Source organism: Hippocampus bargibanti, linkage group LG03 (assembly GCF_051943395.1).
Source record: "Hippocampus bargibanti isolate YZ-2025 linkage group LG03, ASM5194339v1, whole genome shotgun sequence".
In the NCBI taxonomy this organism is placed as follows: domain Eukaryota; kingdom Metazoa; phylum Chordata; class Actinopteri; order Syngnathiformes; family Syngnathidae; genus Hippocampus; species Hippocampus bargibanti.
In genome coordinates this window covers 20,927,398-20,947,888 of record NC_142736.1, presented here as the reverse complement: position 1 = coordinate 20,947,888, position 20,491 = coordinate 20,927,398, and the positions used below count along the sequence as shown (strand labels likewise).

Sequence of the window (20,491 nt, the reverse complement as noted above, 5' to 3'; positions counted from 1 at the left end):
GGTGCTGGAGCCTATCCCGGCTGTCTTCGGACAGTCGGCGGGGGACACCCTGAACCACAGGGCACACAGAGACGAATGAACAATCGTCCACGCTCACACTTAGGGACAATTTCTCCTTTGACAAAGGTAATATTGCTCACAGGACTGCACCACCCACTCTGTGTCATGTCTTGATTCTGTGTGACTGGTGATGTTGATATTGTTGACCGCTATTCACTACTGTCTGTTCCCAAGTTGGCAAAGTTCTGCTTATTATGAAAGCAACTATACATTACGAGTGAAGAAAAGCTTCTTGTGGGCACTTTGGTTCTCCTAGTTTGATCCAGGAGGCAATTTGTGCTGACGTTCCCCGTATTTGAGAGAAGTAGTATTCCTTGTGCAACACAGTTGTGTTCTAATTAGGTTTAATGATGTACTAGTTGGCTGAAAGTGGCACAAGTACTGTAATAGAAAAGCCATTACTAGTATTGCACTTGAATGACCACAGTCATTCTGCTGGTACACTGAATTGTCTTGCTTCTGGGGAAAGCGAGTGTGTTAGCACATAGACCTTAAATCAAGGATATTTAAATGCGTGTTTATATAGTTTAACATTGAAAGAAGCAAATTACATAACATACATGATTATTTGACACAATCTTAAACTGTGAGACTAATAGGTGTCATGATCTGGTTGGCGACCAACGGGTGGCGCTGTCGGCCCCGCCTGCACCTGCATCTGCACAGGTGCTGGTCGTCCCGATCAGTGGTGGACTGCCACGTTCGGATTGGCGAGTAACGGGTAGCCACGTCAGCCCGGCCTGCAGCCTCGCAGGTGCTGGTCGTTTTAATCAGTGACACTTAAAAGGACTCCCGGCACGACCATCCGGTGTCGGTTCATTGTTTGTTGCATGCTTTGTCTGCAATTGCAGGCTTTGTATGCTGTGCATGTGTTTGTTTAACCTTGGCGGACTTTTACACTTGGTTTTCTTTTGATACTTTTTTTCTGTTCAGATCATTTTGATGTTTTACATTTTGTTCCTGCTGACCTTTATTTTAATACAATTTGTCAAACAACCTCCTGCTCCCTCCTGCCTGCTTTTTGGGATCCGCACCCGCCATCACCACCTCGCAAAACGTGACAATAGGATGTTTTATTGTACCATACATACCTGATTCATTTGAATTGCAGGGATATGAAAAATGAATATATTTCATTCCAACTCACTTACTGCAAATCAATTTTCTGTTGTTTTTAAAGCTATTTTATGTTTATGATTGGTCAAATGAATTGTTGAAGAAAGTGCAGTAGTATTCCCACAGACTGTTTATTTAGTTTAAACCGGGGAGGTCTCACCATAAAATTGATTCAATCATGAAGGACGTGTTATTCAGATATTCTCACCACCACAATGCTGCCACAACGATGCCTCCAAATCTTTCATGCATTCCACATCACTGTTTCAACAACTTTGGCTTTCTTTTGTTTGTCCTTGGCACTAGAGACAGCAAAGTGAATCCCTGGCTCCAATCCACAGGCACTTTTGGCTCAGGGGCAAGCGACCCCAAATGCAAGAACAATGGCTTTTGCGAGGAGAAGATCAGGAATCTGCGGTGCAGTCAACCAGCACGCACTGGAGTACTATCACAATGCGGTGGGTTCATCTGGGTGCTGCATACTGTGGTCTAAAATGACAAGAGCTCAGTCATCAGTGCTGACAGTTTTTCTTCTACCGCCACTTTGATGAATTCCTATTCTGGGAAGGGAACATTGAGGATTCACAGCACATTACACAGACATAAGAGTGCGTTCCATTCGTGTCACTCACCAGTCAGCATTTTGTGGCTCAAGCCGTAATTCCCTTTTATCCACCACTTACGGATGAACAGATATTTCACAAATGATTAAGTAATGGTTGTTTTTTTTCCTTGGGATGGGGACATCGAGCAAAGGACATGTTTAGTCCATCCTGCCATTTTTCTCTCACAGGGGAGGAGGAGGTGTTGGTGGTGGGGGCTAACTTTGACCGATAAGGGGGAAAATAGACTGAGAAACACATTGATTTTTATGACTTTGCTTACTTGAGAGAACGCGTGCCTTCTTTTGTTTTGTAAAAACTGTAAATTTATAATGATGAGATGATGAAAATGAAGACTGGAAGGAGCAATACATTGGGGACACTAAACAAATGCTCAAAAAAGACTATCAACATCACTGGGATAATGCTAGTGGGCCTCAATCTGCAGTACTTGTGCACCTAAAAGCTACAACCACTCATTTGACGACAGTGAGGTTAAAATCTTAGTTAAAGAAAATAGATGGTTTGAAAGGGAGTAAAAGAATCATTTTTTGTAAAACCGCAACACCCTTCACTAAATTGCCATGAAGGTTTGAGGTTTCATTTAGATTGTGCTTACAACAGACTTCTCAGGTCGTTACCACGTAGGCTTTGTCATGCTGATGAGGTGATACTAGAGCAAATGGGGCAATCTGGCCAGTCGTAGTCCATAATCAGTCAGGACAATAGCGGTAGTCAGCGTAGCCTCAGGGAATAGTCCTCTGCTCCCCCCAACCTTAGAGCAGCGACCTATCATAGCAGAAGTCTGGCACCACCACCTCTCGACAGTAGGGATATACATATAGGGTCAGAGCGACCAGCAACATTTTAGTTCGCTGACGAAGCCTCTTGGATGAGAAGCAAAACGTCCAACACCTTCAAAGACGTACAGATGACGGCTGAAGAAATCTTTTCATCGATAGACCACTCGTGTACCACTGAGAGCCTACACAGATGTAAATGTATAATACACACTCCTGTTGCACAGCAGACGATTTTATTCAATATAGGTGTGAATTTGCAGAGTTTTTTACCCCACTGTCCACTAGCCGTAATATATAATGTCGTTATATCCACATCATTGTGCACTGCTTCATGTGGCAGAAATGCCCAGATTGTATGGCCGCATTACCTCGTGTTTTATGCTGTTTTGGAATACCTCTTGCAATACTATTTTGAAGCTCCTGCACCGATGAGATGTGACTGGTGCTCCTTCAGGAGTTGGACCGGGCTAATTTTTCCAATCGCCCTCTTCTTATTTACCATTTGAAAGATTCACTGTGACACTCATTCGTGATGAGCATTCATTGACGCATTACACAAACTGTGTTTACACTGTGTTGGGCAGTCACTAGTGACTGCCACATAGTTGGCTCCACAAGTTTGTTTATATTGACAACATTATTCTAAATGACGAGGTTTTGTGAAAGCCATAAACACATATAGAGTATCCTATATATCGACTGATATGGAAGTTACATAATCCAACTGTGATGAAAGTCGTCTAATGATGGAGGAAGTTTGTTTTTGTGAGTACAACAAAGAAGATACACACAAGCCAGTTTTAAAGAGCCGACACATTAATCGCTGGTTCATCATGGTCGAATGCTTCTTTTGATCATCCTTTCGTGACATTTTCTCCCTTTTGATAGTCTCCTAAGCCAATGATTGGACCGTTTGCCGCCATTTTGGTGTCCGGTGAGCAATAAAACCAGTGGAAAGAAAAGCCAACATAAACATGCTTGAAGACCACAGCTGTTAGTTTGAAATTTTCAACCCCGAGGGGACTTGCTGTACTACCCAGACAGTCAACCACAGAACTAAAAAGAAGATGCTTGGGTTAAACCCAAGTTGTTGTAGAAATGATAAAATGGAGGTGCTTCTCCAATCTTTGCTTCTCTGGGGTTGAGTTTGTTTGGCCATTCTTGATTAATCATAACACAGTGGAAATATTGTTATGGTCATTTGTTTCCAAGTTATCAAACAGAAATTACAAACACAAATGCCCTATTTTTGTGCCTAGGGCAAGTGCAGTCAAACTGTCCGATGGGTAGAGTTTTCTCTCATTTGGTATTTTGCTCAACTAGCGCAGGTAGAATTGAGTGTTTGTGCTGGTGTGCACTGTTCCGTGCGGGAGCGCTGCCGACTCGAGGACAATCCCAGCAGCTCTCCTCAGTTCCGTTAAATACAGCACAGAGAAGAGCTGCGTGTTCTAAATTGCTTGTAGATGCAGGAGTTTGGAGCATGCAAAGTACATTTAACTCATTCACTGCCATCCCCTAATTTATTGCGGACATTGAGCGCCATTCCCGAATTTGTTCGGGTTGTATTTTTCTTAGGAGGGGTGCTGATAAAGCGCTGATGAGACCTCTGGCAATGTTTTTCCCTTCCACAAGGGGGCAGCATTTGCCTTTTGTCCATGTTAGCGTTTTGTTACAGATTCTGCTGTTGTTAAAACGCTCTTCTTCTTATATTTCGGCTTTTCCCTTCAAGGGGTAGCCACAGCAAATCAGTGTCCTACATCTTCAGAGGTTTGATTCACATTTGTTTTGGCCAAGCTTTTACGTCGGAATGCCCTTCCTGACACAACCCTCTGTATTTAACCGGTCTTGGGACCGGCACAATAAGACACTGGCTTGTGTCCCCTTGTGGCTACAGAACAAGCAACTCTATGAACTTAATAAAGATAAAGATACTCAGTAAAAGGCTCCCAAACACAAAATGGTCATCGGCACAGCATGTAAATCAATATGTATGTATTGTATTGTATATTTTACAACTGCCCCCCTCTTGCGCCTGATGTTACTCCAGACCTATGTAACCTAGGAATTAACTCTTGAGAGAGAGAGAGAGTCTAAGGTTTGTAACTAAGGTTTCTAACGCCGCATTGAATGTTTATGTAGTCCTAAAACGCAATATTCTGTGGATCCTGCAATTTGAATGACAATGACAAAAACCCTGGCATTGCAGTGGACACATTTTTGCAAATGTCTGGCAGTGAACGAGTTAAAAGGAATTGCAAGATCTCCACTTGCGGATCATGTGAAGTTTGTGTGTGTGTGCGTGTGTTCTCGTGATTTAATGCATGCTCTTGTTTAGGGTGTCAACGGGGGTTGGGTTTCGCATATGGTGCCATTCAAGCTGGGACCCACCCACACTTATCACAGATCTCAATTATAGACCTCATGATGGGTACAATGAATTAGACCAGAATTATATTCAAGTAAGATTACGCCTTATTGTGTCTCTGTCTGTTTGGAAAAATGTTTTATATGGCGTTCAGATGAATTAAAGTGTATGAAGTATACACATTTATATTAATAATAATGTACAGTAGGTATATTGCCCTTGGATTTTCAGTCACAGTTTTGTCCATGTTACATAAGGCTGTTGCCGCACTGGGTATGTCAGGGCATGCGGAGCGCAACGTGTGTCAGATCTTGGACAGGGTTATGAAACTCATCCACAGCAACCACTGTATCTCTCAGGCTTTTCTCATAAGTGAGGTGGAAAACATAGCTCACATCCATCTGACCTTCCCCCTTCTGAGAAAATAATACTGTACCTGTTACTGCCAACCGCCGACTTAATACTGTTGACATCAATTACGCGACACTCAATAGAGAACAGAACACAGATGGGATGCATTTCTCACACTTGAAGAAGACCTCTTCAGGATGAAGCACGGTTATGTAATAAACAGTATTTCAAAGTGTCATGCATCCCATTTAATGAGATCATTGTGATGGACAGATAGTGGTTCATGTTGTTGGGAGTTTGTTAAAAATGCAATTTATAAATATAAGCACATAAGACATTTCGAATGGCACAAACATTTGACCTTCTCTCTCATTTGATATTTAATTAGAGTTGCTGCAGATTTACAAGAGAAAAACAAAGATGAAACTTTCATATTACAGAGAAAATAAACGCACACATGTTCAAATTCCAGGATTTTGAAAAAGAAAATAAATCCAAAAGGTATTTTCCACTATTTAATGTAGCATGTAACCGCTAGAAGTAATATATCGTATACCAATTTATAAATAATTTGGTTGCACACCCATTTCTAAGTAAGTGTTCGAAATTAACCGGTACTCCTTTACTTCATATCAACTGTACAGGCAATGACTTTGAAAGTGTGTCTGGATCATTTCATGTATTTGGAGCCACCATAGCTTTTTTTGGCCTATTTTCTTAGCTGGAATGGTTGAAAGTGGCTTCAGGGATATTGACTCGCCTCAGAAATGGTTTTGCGGTCAGTTCACACGTGACCGGTTTGAGTTGGGTTAAAACAACTGATTGCTATTGAGGTCGTGAGGTGACTAGTCAAGCTAATGTCAACACCTTGGCGCTTAATAAAAAAGTGGAGTACAACCACTTGTTTATGAACAGTGCTGTGGTTTGGTTCAGTTCAGGTCAAGTGTCTATACTGCATGGAACATATACAATTTCCACATTAAAAATGACAGTAGAGTTCATAGGGAAATCAAAAGACTACTGTGCAGCTGTTAACATTTACACAGACATCCTAATGATTCCTCAGCAATATTTGAAATCATAAGATAACACAAACATGCTGATTTGCTGGATCCCAAGCCAACCACTTCTTACTTTGGAAGTCTTTTTAAACTTGACCCCAGGGATGTTTTTCGTGAGGCAAAATCTTGTTTCATGAGCGTGGCCATTTTAGAAAGAGGTGTCAGCCTAGTAGTCGCAATGACGAATCAAGAGAGAAGCTGAGTGCAATTCATGTAATGGTCTTTGCCCGTGTAGGGCAAAATTGAAACTAAGCCTCGTTTTTGAACAGGGTACAAGTGAAGACATTTTCAGCAAAAATGCCGTTAGCGCAGTCTTGGTCTCAAGTGCTGAGTCTGCGTAGGACTATCATGCAGTTTTGGGTTTAAATCATTCTGTGTGTCGTTTTCATGTTCACTCTGGGGTTGCGTGGCTGCTTAATGGATGATTCTAAATTCCTCAGAGGTGTGAATGTGAGTTTGACCGTTTGTTTGCTTATGTGAGCCCTGAGATTGGTTGTTGACCAGTCCAGGGTGTACTCACTTAACCCTCAGCCAAAAATCAGTTGAGAGAAGCACCACCTCACTTGTGACCACACTAACGAGAAGCAATATAGAAAATGGATAAAAGGCTTGGCTGGAACTCAGTAGGCTGATTATCTTCTTTCGACTCCCGAGTTGATGCTCAACGTTGCACGTCAACTTTTAGTCTGACCCGAAATAATGCTAAATCAACTGGGACCAAATGTGGGATTGAACACTCTATTATTAGTATGATGCGCCATATAATTTTATGCTTTGATCCAGACCAAGCATAAAAACACAGCTTTAAAGTTCCGAGTAGAGTAAAGTGTGTTTTTTGCCAATGTATTTTCGGTTAACAAAAGTCAGAAATGTGGTATTATCATAAGGGAGAGATTTAAAGTGGGTTCTAGTCTTGGTCTAATTGTTTTGTTTTTGTTTAATTCTGTCTTGTACACTGCACTGAAGTATGTAAATGCGTATGTGGAAGTGTGCAGACGTCAGTGCAGCATTTTCAACTGGAAACCAGTCATTTACTGATGTTCTTGTTCAAGAGTATCCTTTAACTAAATAGTCCCAGCTGGGGCAGGACAAATTAGCTTCCCTGCCAGTCCTATGTCATTAATACAGGGTCGAACTGAGCCAAATAGAATTAGCATCTCAGATAATACCCTTAGGTCACTTTTCCCATGTTACTGATGTCACTGAGCTATCTGCATTCATGTTGGCACTCACAACTCGTGCCAAGACAAATGTCAGTCTGGGCCCTGCTCCCTTGAAACCAACCAGCGTTGAGGTTATACTCTTTGAAAATCCCTTGCCTTTTTGCCCGGCGGCTCCTTATGGGCTCTGGGAAATGTTTGCTTCCCAGACAGAAAAGACTGAAAAGCATCCAGCTTGTGACAGGTTTTCGAGGATTGTTGGGAGTTTCCCTCAAGTGGTGAATTATGCGGGCCCTTGTTGACAATTTGAAACTTTTGCTTCTCTTTCTCGGGCTAACCCGTATGTGGATCTGTAAGTTAGCTTTCGATATCACTGATGAATGCAGCCCATATTTACTTTAGTCTTTGCCTTTAGAATCAGCGACAATCATCCTTCAAGAAGGTTTCTCAAGCTCAATCTGGACTTGATTTGACGAGCACTGGTTCGTGTTAAGTGAGCCAACATTATGTTAATCACGGTGTAACACACAAACCAGTGGAGGTTCCTTTTTTCTCCCTTCTTCAATTCAGAGTCACTAATTATGATAGTGGGTGGATGACTGTATTTGCAAGTGTAGTTATATTTAAAATCAAGTTCAGACGAACAGTCTGTGGGCAGAAGACAGAACAACATTTTTGTTCTGGTCCCTCCAAGAAAAATGACTAAATTATATTTTAGGACTGGTGGTTGGATTTGACGTCTGAGTTAACCCACGTACTCTCTTTTTGTGGCATTGTCTTTTTGGAACAAATTTACACAGGAAGAGCTGATGAGACTGCAGACAGGAGTGTGAATCCTGATAGGCCTTCTGACGCACATTAACTTCATGGAGACTAATGGAACCTGCGTCAACCAGGTGGGGGGATTTTAGGGAGGGAGAGCACTGAAACCAATGACTCAATGAGAACTGGAAAGAAATCAGGTGCAGCATGTGATTATACAGTAAAGTCTCGTTATATCGATATCGGTTATATCGATAGTACCGCTTATTACGATACTATTTTCATTTCCCTTGCACATGTCTAGTCTTTTTATGTATAATTAGTACCGTTTAGTACGATACCCGGTTATTACAATAATCCGGTTATTACGGTGCTCCTTTTCATCCCCCGCCGGCCATTTTTGTTGTTTATATCGATATATCCGTCGCGCCATTGGTCAACTTGGTCACGTGTCTTGTTACGTGAGCCGCCATCGGTCGCGCTATTGGTCGACTTGGCTGTGTGACTTTGTCACGTGACACGCCATCGGTCGCGCCATTGGTCAACTTGGTCAGGTGACTTGGTTACGTGCCCAGCACCTGTGTAGCAGAGCCATTTTCATTTTCAGACGCTAGCTCGTGTGTAGCAGACGAGATTGAAGTGTTTGTGTTAAAAGGTAAAAATGGGAAGCAGAAGAAGATTGAGGACTTTTTTAAATTGTATACATAATACAGTAAGATGTAAGCGTTGCAGTTTCCCTGTTGTGTTATGTACATGCCCACTGTACTGTATATGAATGCAATCGTTTTTTGCAACAATGTTTCTTGTTTTGTCTGCTGAAGCGCGATGATTTTGAAAATTATTAACATTCCATACTGTGTATTAAAGGACAGCCGATGTCACTTTTTATTCAAATGCAAATAAAAATGACTTCACGCCAAGACGTCTTGCATTGCTTGTGAATCCAAACAATGGCTTCAGATTCGGATAATATGCTTTCTTGTTACACATCCAGTTATGAATATGTTTCAAATACACTGTAGTTCTGAAGATTAAAGCATACATGTTTACAATCATTAAAGAATTATATGTGCCATTTTGAGGCAACATTGGGGGAACATCTCTCACCCAAAAAAAAAAGGGAGCTAATGGCCAGCTCCGTTTCTTATATGGCGCTTGGCTGCCCTCTTTTGGCGGCTTTTGTTTAATGCAGTTCGGCGCAGGATCGGATATATCGATAGTCCCGGTTATATCGATATTTTTTCGGACTCCCTTGAATATCGATATAACGAGACTTTACTGTATTTTAATTCTGATAATGGAAGATTGGAAAATAAATCTGAAGGTCATCAGGACTGGAAAAAAAGAGAGTCCGTTTTTACTGTACATGATAAAGTAGGACCCATAAACTTTATTATCAAGACCAAATTCACTGCAAGATCATCTTGTTTTTCCAGCCCCTCCAGAAATATATCATGTCAACCTTTTTTTTTAAATCTTCATCTTAAATAATGTCAAGAAACTATGTCAAAGAGATTTCATTCTGCCGCAAGAAGTGCTTTGCAACCATCTTGATGACATTTTGGTGCCAAGAAACTGTTGACGTGCGCTGAGGAGCTTTACGTGGACAAATTCTTACTTTGTTGCCATTCTGTGGCTTCTATCTGCAAATAATCTTATTTGTTGAAGATTGAAATCATTTTCAACTTCCAGACATAGGTACTATATTTACAAATACAATACATTTGAATGTAGAAGTTGGATAACAGAGTGAAAAGACAAAAAATGTCAAATGGAAGAGCATGACCTTCTAGCCAGTCACCTCTGATAAAATCTGTTAATTAAGGCACATCGGACTATAAGGTGCACCTTCAATGAATGAAAAAAGTTTTCCAAATATAATAAATAAGTACCCAAGTTTTCCAAATATAAGGCACACCACATTATAATGGGCTACAGTAGAGGCTGGGGTTACGCACGTCTTCTACATGGGGAAATACCGTTGGGTGACAGTAGCCACCCATTGTGGCAAAATATTACTTCACATATAAGGCACACCTGTGTATAAGGCGCAGGATCATCTTTTGAAGAAGATCATGTTTTTTTGGTGCGCCTTATACAAGAGAAAATTCGGTAATCGTTATTGAGCCAATTTTTCAGAATTTTTGAAAAAAAAAAAAAAAAGGCATGCAGATATTATTTTTGGAAGGTGATGAAATTCTGCTTTAGAATTGAACCCACCATATATTTTTATACATTTTTGATATTGACGTTATTTTTCAACCTCAGTCAGGCTCCTCGCATTTTGTCTTACGATTGAGCCACGGCTCAAGAGAAGGAATACTTTTTTATTCAGCCGGGAGGACCCCCAATAATTTGTGGATTTCGGTGTCCTCAATCCTGCCCCCCTTTGAGATTGATGAGTTTCTGGGGAGATTATGTCACACAGGAATTTAGCCAGTAAACAATAAAGTGTGACTGGGCTCCATAAATATAACATATCTTTGTTTCCACTGGTCATTTGTCACGCCATATGACATTCAAGTCACGCGTCTTCAAACATGTTCAGTCTGAGATTCAAATTCCATATGGAAGCATCAAAAAGAAAAAAGTTTAAGTAGATTTTTTTTTTCCATCGGATTATAACGAGAAAACTGTCTGAGATGCTCGTGTGGTCGTCTCAGATGCAGTTTTGACATCAGAACGGGATTGAACCGAGAAGGAACACTATTTAAATCTCAATTTTGACCAGGACTTCAGTGAATGTCCTTTTTCGCTGGCTACATTTTCTGGATTGGAGTAGATTCAAATGTGAACTATTTTAAAAGTGAATGAGAGCTTTCAAAATAGATTTCTTCATCTAGGCTAAATTGTAAAAAAAGATAGACCGAAGCCTCCGAATGATGGTAACGTGCAAAACGTCAAGAACGCCATGCAACCTGTTTGTACCACATTCCTTAAAGTGCGTGTGGCTTTACCACCAACCATAGGATCTTGCCAGCTCACACGGTTGGAAAAAAGTCAACTTACTTTTCACTTCACACTTTTCCAGACTCATTAAAGCGGCACCTCATGTATGTCTACGATGAAGCATGGTGCATGAATCAAGGGCATTAATGAATGTGATATTTGTTTTTTGTTTGTCTTGATGGTGGCCAACAGACTTTGGCAGCTCTCATATGTTGGCATTGGTAAGTTGTAGTCGAGAGGGGCGTACTCGCATCAGGAGTTTATGTATGTTTGCTTGAGAAATTTTATCAAGATCCAGAAGCTGATTTTCACTTTTGCGGTGGCGGGAAGGAACCCATTCACTTGTTGAAATGATTATGTGTGAATTTAACACCAAGTCATTTTGACAGCTGATTGTGTTGATACCAAGTCTCTGTAGAAATTCTTGGGAAAAGGAAAGATATGATGGACTCTTGACTGAGTTTTGTCCCCCGCCCCCGCTCGCTCGCATATTTAACCCAACTCGGTGGATCCGTGGAACAAAAATACCAAACGTCACTTACTGTTTAACTCCCTGTCTGTGCCATCGCTGAACATGAAGCCAGACCACAAGATGTTGAATAATCTTGCGTCACATCTGACGTTGAAGGAAACTCATGCCAGAGACAGATTGAAAGTCCTGAAAACCATGATATATGTAGCATCCAGTTCAGGAAAATATCGCATAAACTTGCACATGGCTTTACGCTCCAACAGGCCGTTAAGATAAGATGATCTGTCTTAATTACGCTGGCGATTGTGTAAAAAGAGACCATTCCAGCAATCTGCCTTACTGCAGTGGAAATTCCCCTTGAGGAATATTGAGGTTTGTCCCTTTGGGAGGGACTTGGTGTTTTTTATGTAACAAGGTGACTTCAAGGCCCCCCGACATCATGGTGGGCCACAAACCTCAAGGTCCTCAGAGCGTTTAGAGCAACAAAGCTGGTGGAAATTCAACACTTTGAGCTTCGAAAGGTGAATTGGGATGGTTCTAAGCACACATCACTGCCTCGTCCTAGCAAACGCAGCTGTATCTGCCCTGCGAGTTACACATTACCCAGAATAGCTAGGCATGAAACTGTTAAACAGGTATTTTATTCAAGACCCTCAAATGTAAAGTGTCCTCTTTTGTTAGCTTGTTTCGTCTCTATTGCTATACATTTAAAATGCTTGTAAAAATAGTGATCCCCCAGAGCAGAAGCTGCGTCATCTCATAAAAAGAGACTGGAGTGTTTATCAAGAGCTCTGAGGGCATCTTGTACAGTAAATTGCACTATAAAGCTTGCACAACAATTTCTTAATTGTACTTAACAGCTCAACTCACCGCTGGGCGAATACCATTTGGACCTTGTTAGACTACTTTGGTTTTTCTTACTCACATTTTGAACATTTTATTGGAATGGCTGAGAATTTAAGAGAAAAGGAAGCACAGTTTGCATTTGGTGTTACCTGCCAGCAATATGGTCTTCTGCTATTGATTTGAACAACAATTGCTTTGAAAACAAATATTTCAAGTGCCCGGAAGTTACTTAGATATTAATATACAAAAAGTACAAATATCGGTATATAAAAATACAATTTGACTTTACACTGATCTGATATAGAGGAACGAAATTGTTCGATAGTTTCCATTTCATGCTGGATCGATGTTTATTTTTCTGATTGATACATTGCTTCATCTTCTGCCCGGATAATTTTTTTGAACTTAAAAAAAAAACACATACAAAAAGAAAAATAAGAAAAAGAAAAATAGTAGAATTAATAATCGTTAAAGTATTTAATCATCCTCAGGGTTCAATGAGACCAACGTAAGGGGCGACTCTTTGCATGGCTATATTTAGTCTGAAGAAGTTTCCAGGCATGAATACATAACACAAAGAAGACTGCTGTCTGTTTCAACCACTTGAGAGTCTAGTGAAAACATTTGGACACTGGACTTTTTTTCATAAGGGCAAGCTCCCTCGCCGCCCAAACGAACTGACTTTTTTATGAATGGCTGACCATTGGAAAGGCAAACTTCCTTGGCTGTCATGGGATCATATGAAAGGATAAGCCCACTCGCATCTTCAGTCATATTTTTTCTGCATTATATATACAGTAAAGTCTCGTTATATCGATATTCAAGGGAGTCCGAAAAAATATCGATATAACCGGGACTATCGATATATCCGACCCTGTTTGCATGTAATTTTCTCTGTGCGTGCATAGAAATAGTATCGATATAACCGGGACTATCGATATATCCGATATCGATATAACGAGACTTTACTGTATATATATATATATATATATATATATATATATATATATATATATATATATATATATATATATATATATATATATATATGTGTGTGTGACGGGTGTCACAACAGTGACTGTCTTCATCTCCACGATGCTGCCGTATTAATGAAGACGAGACGTGTGGATGTGTCTTTTTATTTCTTTTATTTCTGCAACACAGTATGGCAGAAGGGATGGGTGAAGTCGCATGGGTTTCGTCTTGTGATTAACCTGAATCTCCTCGAGATTGTTCTCAAATGCAAAACATTGTAGATAACAAAACAGAATTAACGTGTGATCGTATAGTGGTTATTTACAGGAAAAGAGAATACAACACAAGTTCACTGTTATTTACAAGATGTCCCTGAACGCATCATGGGCGGAGACTCGGCAGAACACGCGGTGCGCTTGTAATGGCTGGCGCACAGTTCAACCCGCCACGGACACTCACGGGCAAATGAAACACGACACAAGAAACTAAATATTGTTCAATAAAAACGAAATGAAACAATTATTACCTGCAACACAGTATGGCAGAAGGGATGGGTGAAGTCGCATGGGTTTCGTCTTGTGATTAACTGCGCAATAGAAAAGCACATGTGCTCCAAAGTTCCACTCGACAAAACGTGAAGTAAATAATGACACAAAAAGTAATCTGGACTCGAAATGAATAAGGGAACTGTCCGGTTAAAACTTCGTTTGTCTTTCCTGGTTCGCGCATTGTCTGGAGTTCACTTGATAAAAATATCAGCAAGTACAATAGATGGTGAACAAAAAACTACTTTATTCTAATGAGACAGAGAAAGCACTTCTCGTCTCGGTGGGACGAAGACATGAGCACAAGAGCACAAAAGAACAAAGAGAAAGAGCAAAAGAGAACGAGCTCCCGCTCCGACAAGTTTTTAAACATACAGAGTGGCGATCTGTTGTCCAATCAGTTGCGAACAAGTCGACCTTTCCCGTCCAATCGGTTACGAGCAATTCAGCGTTGGGCGGGTCTCAGATTGAAGTTGGAGCTGTTGCTTTTTCTCCACGACTATTGACTAATAAGACTGATAGTTTTATTTAACTAAATTAGACTGAAATTAAACGTGCACAATTCATTATATATGCTAAGCTAAACATGAAAAAACATATGTTTACTTAATCTAAACATGAAATAACGTAATATGTTTACTAATGTGCATAAACACTCTATCAGGAACTAATTAGATAACACTAGACAGTACAAAAGGGGAAACAAAATAAGATATTGTCATGAAAATGCGCGTTAATCAAGACCAACAGAAAATTGCGACTCACCCTGAATCTTCTCGAGATTGTTCTGGAAACTATGGGCGGGACATAGTGCCACACTGTGCGCCGTTGCGTCACTTCCTTCATAATTTAATAATCTAAGTGCACAACTCCGTTACATACACCCCCCTTAAATTATGCAGAAGTGAGGCAACATACACACGGAATACAATATAAAGACCAAATGAAATTTCTATAAAAAGAAAAAAAAATAATTCGTTTTGCGATGTTTTAGCGACTAATTTTCGTTCTATTTTCGATCTTCGACCGTGTATAAGTATATTCTAGCTGTTCTTCATTAGTATGAAATTGAATTGGCTCTGCCTCCTCAAGCATGTAACTAATTCGACACTAAATTTGAACTGCAGGGGTGTGCGTTTCACTATACATTGCTAACTTAGCAATATTGCTAATATCTTGCTAAACTCATTGTTAACGCTAAAAACGTGTCTCACTAAACATCATTTAGCAATATTGTTAACGCTTAGCAATATTGCTAAATAGCAAAGTTTAGTGAAACGCGCCCCAGGTTAGCCGACTCTGCTCATACAACATACTAATAATTACTTCTTGATCTTTTTGATCCGTTGTAGATTTCACACATATATATGTAACGGAGTTGTGCGCTTAGATTATTAAATTATGAAGGAAGTGACGCAACGGCGCACAGTGTGGCACTATGTCCCGCCCATAGTTTCCAGAACAATCTCGAGGAGATTCAGGGTGAGTCGCAATTTTCTGTTGGTCTTGATTAACGCGCATTTTCATGACAATATCTTATTTTGTTTCCCCTTTTGTACTGTCTAGTGTTATCTAATTAGTTCCCTTATTCATTTCGAGTCCAGATTACTTTTTGTGTCATTATTTACTTCACGTTTTGTCGAGTGGAACTGTGAAGCACATGTGCTTCATAGTGCTTTTCTATTGCGCAGTTAATCACTAGACGAAACCCATGCGACTTCACCCATCCCTTCTGCCATACTGTGTTGCAGGTAATAATTGTTTCATTTCGTTTTTATTGAACAATATTTAGTTTCTTGTGTCGTGTTTCATTTGCCCGTGAGTGTCCGTGGCTGGTTGAACTGTGCGCCAGCCATTACAAGCGCACCGCGTGTTCTGCCGAGTCTCCGCCCATGATGCGTTCAGGGACATCTTGTAAATAACAGTGAACTTGTGTTGTATTCTCTTTTTCTGTAAATAACCACTATACGATCACACGTTGTTAATTCTGTTTTGTTATCTACAATGTTTTGCATTTCAGAACAATCTCGAGGAGATTCAGGTTAATCACAAGACGAAACCCATGCGACTTCACCCATCCCTTCTGCCATACTGTGTTGCAGTGTTGCAGAAATAAAAGAAATAAAAAGACACATCCACGCGTCTCGTCTTCATTAATACGGCAGCATCGTGGAGATGAAGACAGTCACTGTTGTGACACCCGTCACATTGGTGCCGTGACCCGGATCACAAGTGACTCTCCACTTCGGACCGGGACCGCGATGCTGCACAATGAAGACGCTGTGCAGTCCCATCACTCGGTGGACGGTGTGTCGACCCCCGTTTTGGAAATACATGTAGTGTGTTAGTTGTCTGACCTGCTGTTTTGCAATTAGTGTGTTTTTTTTCATGTACGTGTTTTCGTGTCTTAAGTCTAAGAATGAGCTCCTTACAAGTAACAAGTAGCACACCTTTGAATGAGTGTGTTGGTAGAGGTAGAGGCTTCCCAACCGTGTAACAGTTGTGTAGTGTAATCCAGAGTGGTGTAGGTTGTACAGAGGGGAATGGGCAGGTTCAAGCTGAGGCCACTTATGTTAGTGGGGACAGAGTTCCTTCCCAGACCCAGTGCAGTGCATCTACGACGAGCGCACAGACAACTGATACACCAGCAACAGATACCTTTCTCCAGTCTGTCACAGTTATGTAGTGCTATGCAGGGTGATGTAGTTTGTACAGAGGGGAATGGGCAGGTGCGAGCTGAGGCCACTTATGTTAGTGGGGACAGAGTTCCTTCCCAGACCCAGTACAGTGCATCTCCGACGAGCGCACAGACCATGACACACCGGCGACAGATCCCTTACTCCAGTCACCTGACGTAGTTGGTCAGATGAGTGACATAATTAGACAGCATTTTTGTACATCCTTGCCCGATAACCTTGTCTATTGTGCCAAGACACTATACACAGTGTTACCTAATCCTCTACAATTTCTGATTTAGTCCAATTCCGATCACCAATTAAGTATGATCATTCTTTATGAATGTTATTTTTTTCACGGTTGAAGATTGGTTACAATCACACTCAAAAGTAATTATACTATGTATTTGAATTTTCAATCTTAAAGAGCTGTCATTTCTATTATTCATAACATTTTTAGACTCTGAATAAATATACATCAATAGTGGTGTATTTAATTGCAATTGTATGTTTTGGATTATAAAAAATATATAATCCAAAGCATATCTGATCTTGAAAATTGAGGTTTTTGGACTTGTCCGACTTCACATCGCGCCGAAAGACGACGTGAGAGTGAAGTAGTTGTCTTCTAAAACATATTTAGCCACAAAGTATTAGAATTTCGTCGAATACCGGAAGAAAATCGACGAAAAACGAGCAAAAATTATTCATATGGTACGGAACTGTGTCAGAGGCTACAACTCGTGACGTCACGACCTGGTGACCGCGGCCGCAATGCTATTGCCTCCTTTGGGCACTTCTAAACCTATCTATTTCTATGGGTGTGTCAGTCTTAGCCGTCAGCTCATTGTCGTCTCGGTGCACAATTTTATTTCGAATCTTCGAGTGGGTGATGACGTAGTCTCGTCTCGCGAGACATCGGGCGAGCCACGTGCGTTACGAGTCTTTGGGTGCGGCCACAAGCGAAGTCGACCCACGCTTCGATCCGCCCTTTATCAAAAGTTTTACCTGTTGACTCTCCACCTGCCTCGGAGTCTTGTCACAGTCGGCAGATAACTAGAAAGTACGCTTCAAGGAATGGAGCAGTGACGTGCAGTCAGTGGAGGCAGGTGAGGCAGTGCCTCACCTGTCATCATGGAAATCTGTCATGGAAATATCAAATGAAAAAATAAATTAAACAGTTAGATGTATTTAGTGATTTGTACTTTAAAGGTCTTGTCCATTTAACTTCACCGTTTTAGGATTTTTTTCAAAATCGCTGAATTTTCACATTTACCGTTCCACATTTACCTAAGTAGAGACGAGCGGTGACGTCACTTATGACGTCAGTGCCTCACCAGCCATGAACCTCACCGCACGTCACTGGAATGGAGAGCACATGCCACAGGGGAAAGAAGAAGACAAACAGAAATAGGTTAGTCACAAATGACAGTGCAGTGAAAAAGTATCCCTCCCTGTCCTGATTTCTGTATTCTTTGCAGATATCAACACATAAGTTCATCAACACAATTTTAATATGACAGTGCGACTACACGCTGAAGGCAGTTTCAGGGGTGCCAAGAGTATCAAAAAGACAATCACAATGCCCACATAACAATTTCTTGCAACACTAGAATTGCATTTGCAATGATAAAGATGGAATAAACTCTGTGCCTTCATGAATTTGAATGAAAGAACTGTTTTGGGTCCAAGAAAAATCTTCAAAGAAGTACACCTGAATTGAATTTATCTTTTAACTCTTCAAGAAATAATGTTCCATTAGCTCAGATGCTTGATTTGCTTTATTGGGGGGGGGGGGGGGGGGGTGAGACGCCATATCACTCAGGTCTATTAAAGACTAGATCTGTTTCAGTTTGTCTGTAGGTTGACTTCTTTGTAATCAGAGTTCCTTCTTACGCTCCTCCTCCTGAATGGTGATGTTCTGACTAAAGCACAGCTATTCAGTGGCGCTTTTCAGTTAGTGTTCCCAAATGTTTTTTCAATTCATGTGTGCCACCGGGTAATCCTAAAGAGCTCAACATGATGATTAAGTCTGACGTATGCAATTTGGGACTTAATTAGTTTTGATTTTGTGATGTCAGTGTGTCCAAACCTTTTCCCGGCAAAACCTTTCCACACCAACCTAATCAGCATGACTAGTGCGTAGATGGCAACTTTTTGAAGATTACATAATATTTATTCATGGCCAGACTTCTGAGGGACTCGACAATGTTTGGCCGCCTGTCTGTTGAAACTCTCTCAGTGATGCAGAAAATGGAACTAATGTGAGGACTTTGCATAAATTTGTTTAAAAACAATGTTAACTGAGAGCAAATGTTGAGCTTTGAGTGTAGACCGCTGTGCGCTCTTTGAGCTCGCCGAATCAATGGGATGCCGACAAAGCGCCCCCCTGGGAAAGGAACCAACATCACAACAATGAAAGGACAACAACCAACCACCGGTTTGTGTTTTGTTGAGTCCAATTAACGCTTTGGAATCACTGAGAGAGAAGCAAGCTCAATCAGGATGTTCTGTACTAGTCCACAGGTTTATTTGAGAAGGATCTCGGCACATCTTTGATTGTCCTCATTTGTTCAGAACAAACTCACCGGTACAATTTAAGGCCACAAATGGATAAAAGTAGTGTAGAATTTTCGTTGTAAAATAGGCAATGTCCTATTTGTTCATAGCAATGCTGGGAAAACTTTTATGTTTGGTTTGTTTGCAACAAGCTTCGGCATCGAAGGAACATAATATTTGCCGGTAATATCAGACTCTTCACAGTGTAAAAATATGACGGCTTGCAAGAACAACTGAGAAGAGATAAGATCAATGAATTGCAGACAGGTCTGAAGTAGGGAGCAGTAGGAAACAGCAGGCAATTGTCATACAGAGGCAACATGTCAGTGAAGCAATGGTAAAAGTCAGCAAGCTAATAGCTTTCTCTGATGTTGTATGTGTTTCAGCACTGTACTTTGTTTGTAAGGTGTGTCCATAAATTGAATTCTGATTTAAACAATGTGTAAGAGATGGGCAGGAATTAAATTTAGATTTCATCTGCATGTGTAAATGTTTAAAAAAAATAATTTCTTTATACATCTTGGTCATCGTAAAGTGCATGACTATATTTTTCAAAACCAATTACTTCTTAGTGTTGTGCCTTTGTACAATCAGGCGAATAAGTTGCAACTCATAGATGTGAATGATGAAAGAAAATTGCACATTTGTCTAAGGAAATCTCAGGTGTTTCATGATTTTTTTGGGGAAATTATATATTATTTAAATATCAAATTGTTCCCAATGTTCTCGTCCTTCTTATACCAAAACAAAGGAAATACATATTATTTAGGTTCCTTATAACATACTCTGTTATAAAGGCGGAAGTAGTCGCCGAAACATGTCAGCTATTTGAACACCTACACTGTCTGTAAGTAAAGAATCTGCTTAAAATTAAATTATACTCTGTTTAAATTTAAATCCTCCAGCCCACTTAACATCTACCAAGGCCGTATGGGGTCCACAATGTGAAATTAGTTTGACATCCATACTCTGAATTGTCCTTATATGTGACTGTATGTGTGAATGCAGAGTCTGAGTGATGGGTTAAAAATGATCCTTGCCTCTATTTCATGGCTCTTCACTGTGTTAGAAGACGATGATAAAATCAGCAGGAACCAAGGTGTTGCACAAAAAAGATTATTTTAATCTTGTAAACAGTCGAGACATTGTGAGGTCGGTTGAGGAGGGCCAGAGAGAGAGAGATGGGGCGT

General features: G+C 40.6%; 1 long non-coding RNA gene across 1 annotated transcript; it reads left to right on the top strand.

Moving 5' to 3' along the window:
• The first annotated feature begins 15,430 nt into the window (after positions 1-15,430).
• Positions 15,431-16,169, top strand: LOC148900637 (uncharacterized). Its single transcript, XR_016114364.1, has 2 exons — positions 15,431-15,549; positions 15,759-16,169. It is a non-coding gene; the product is annotated as an uncharacterized LOC148900637 (long non-coding RNA).
• Positions 16,170-20,491: the final 4,322 nt, after the last annotated feature.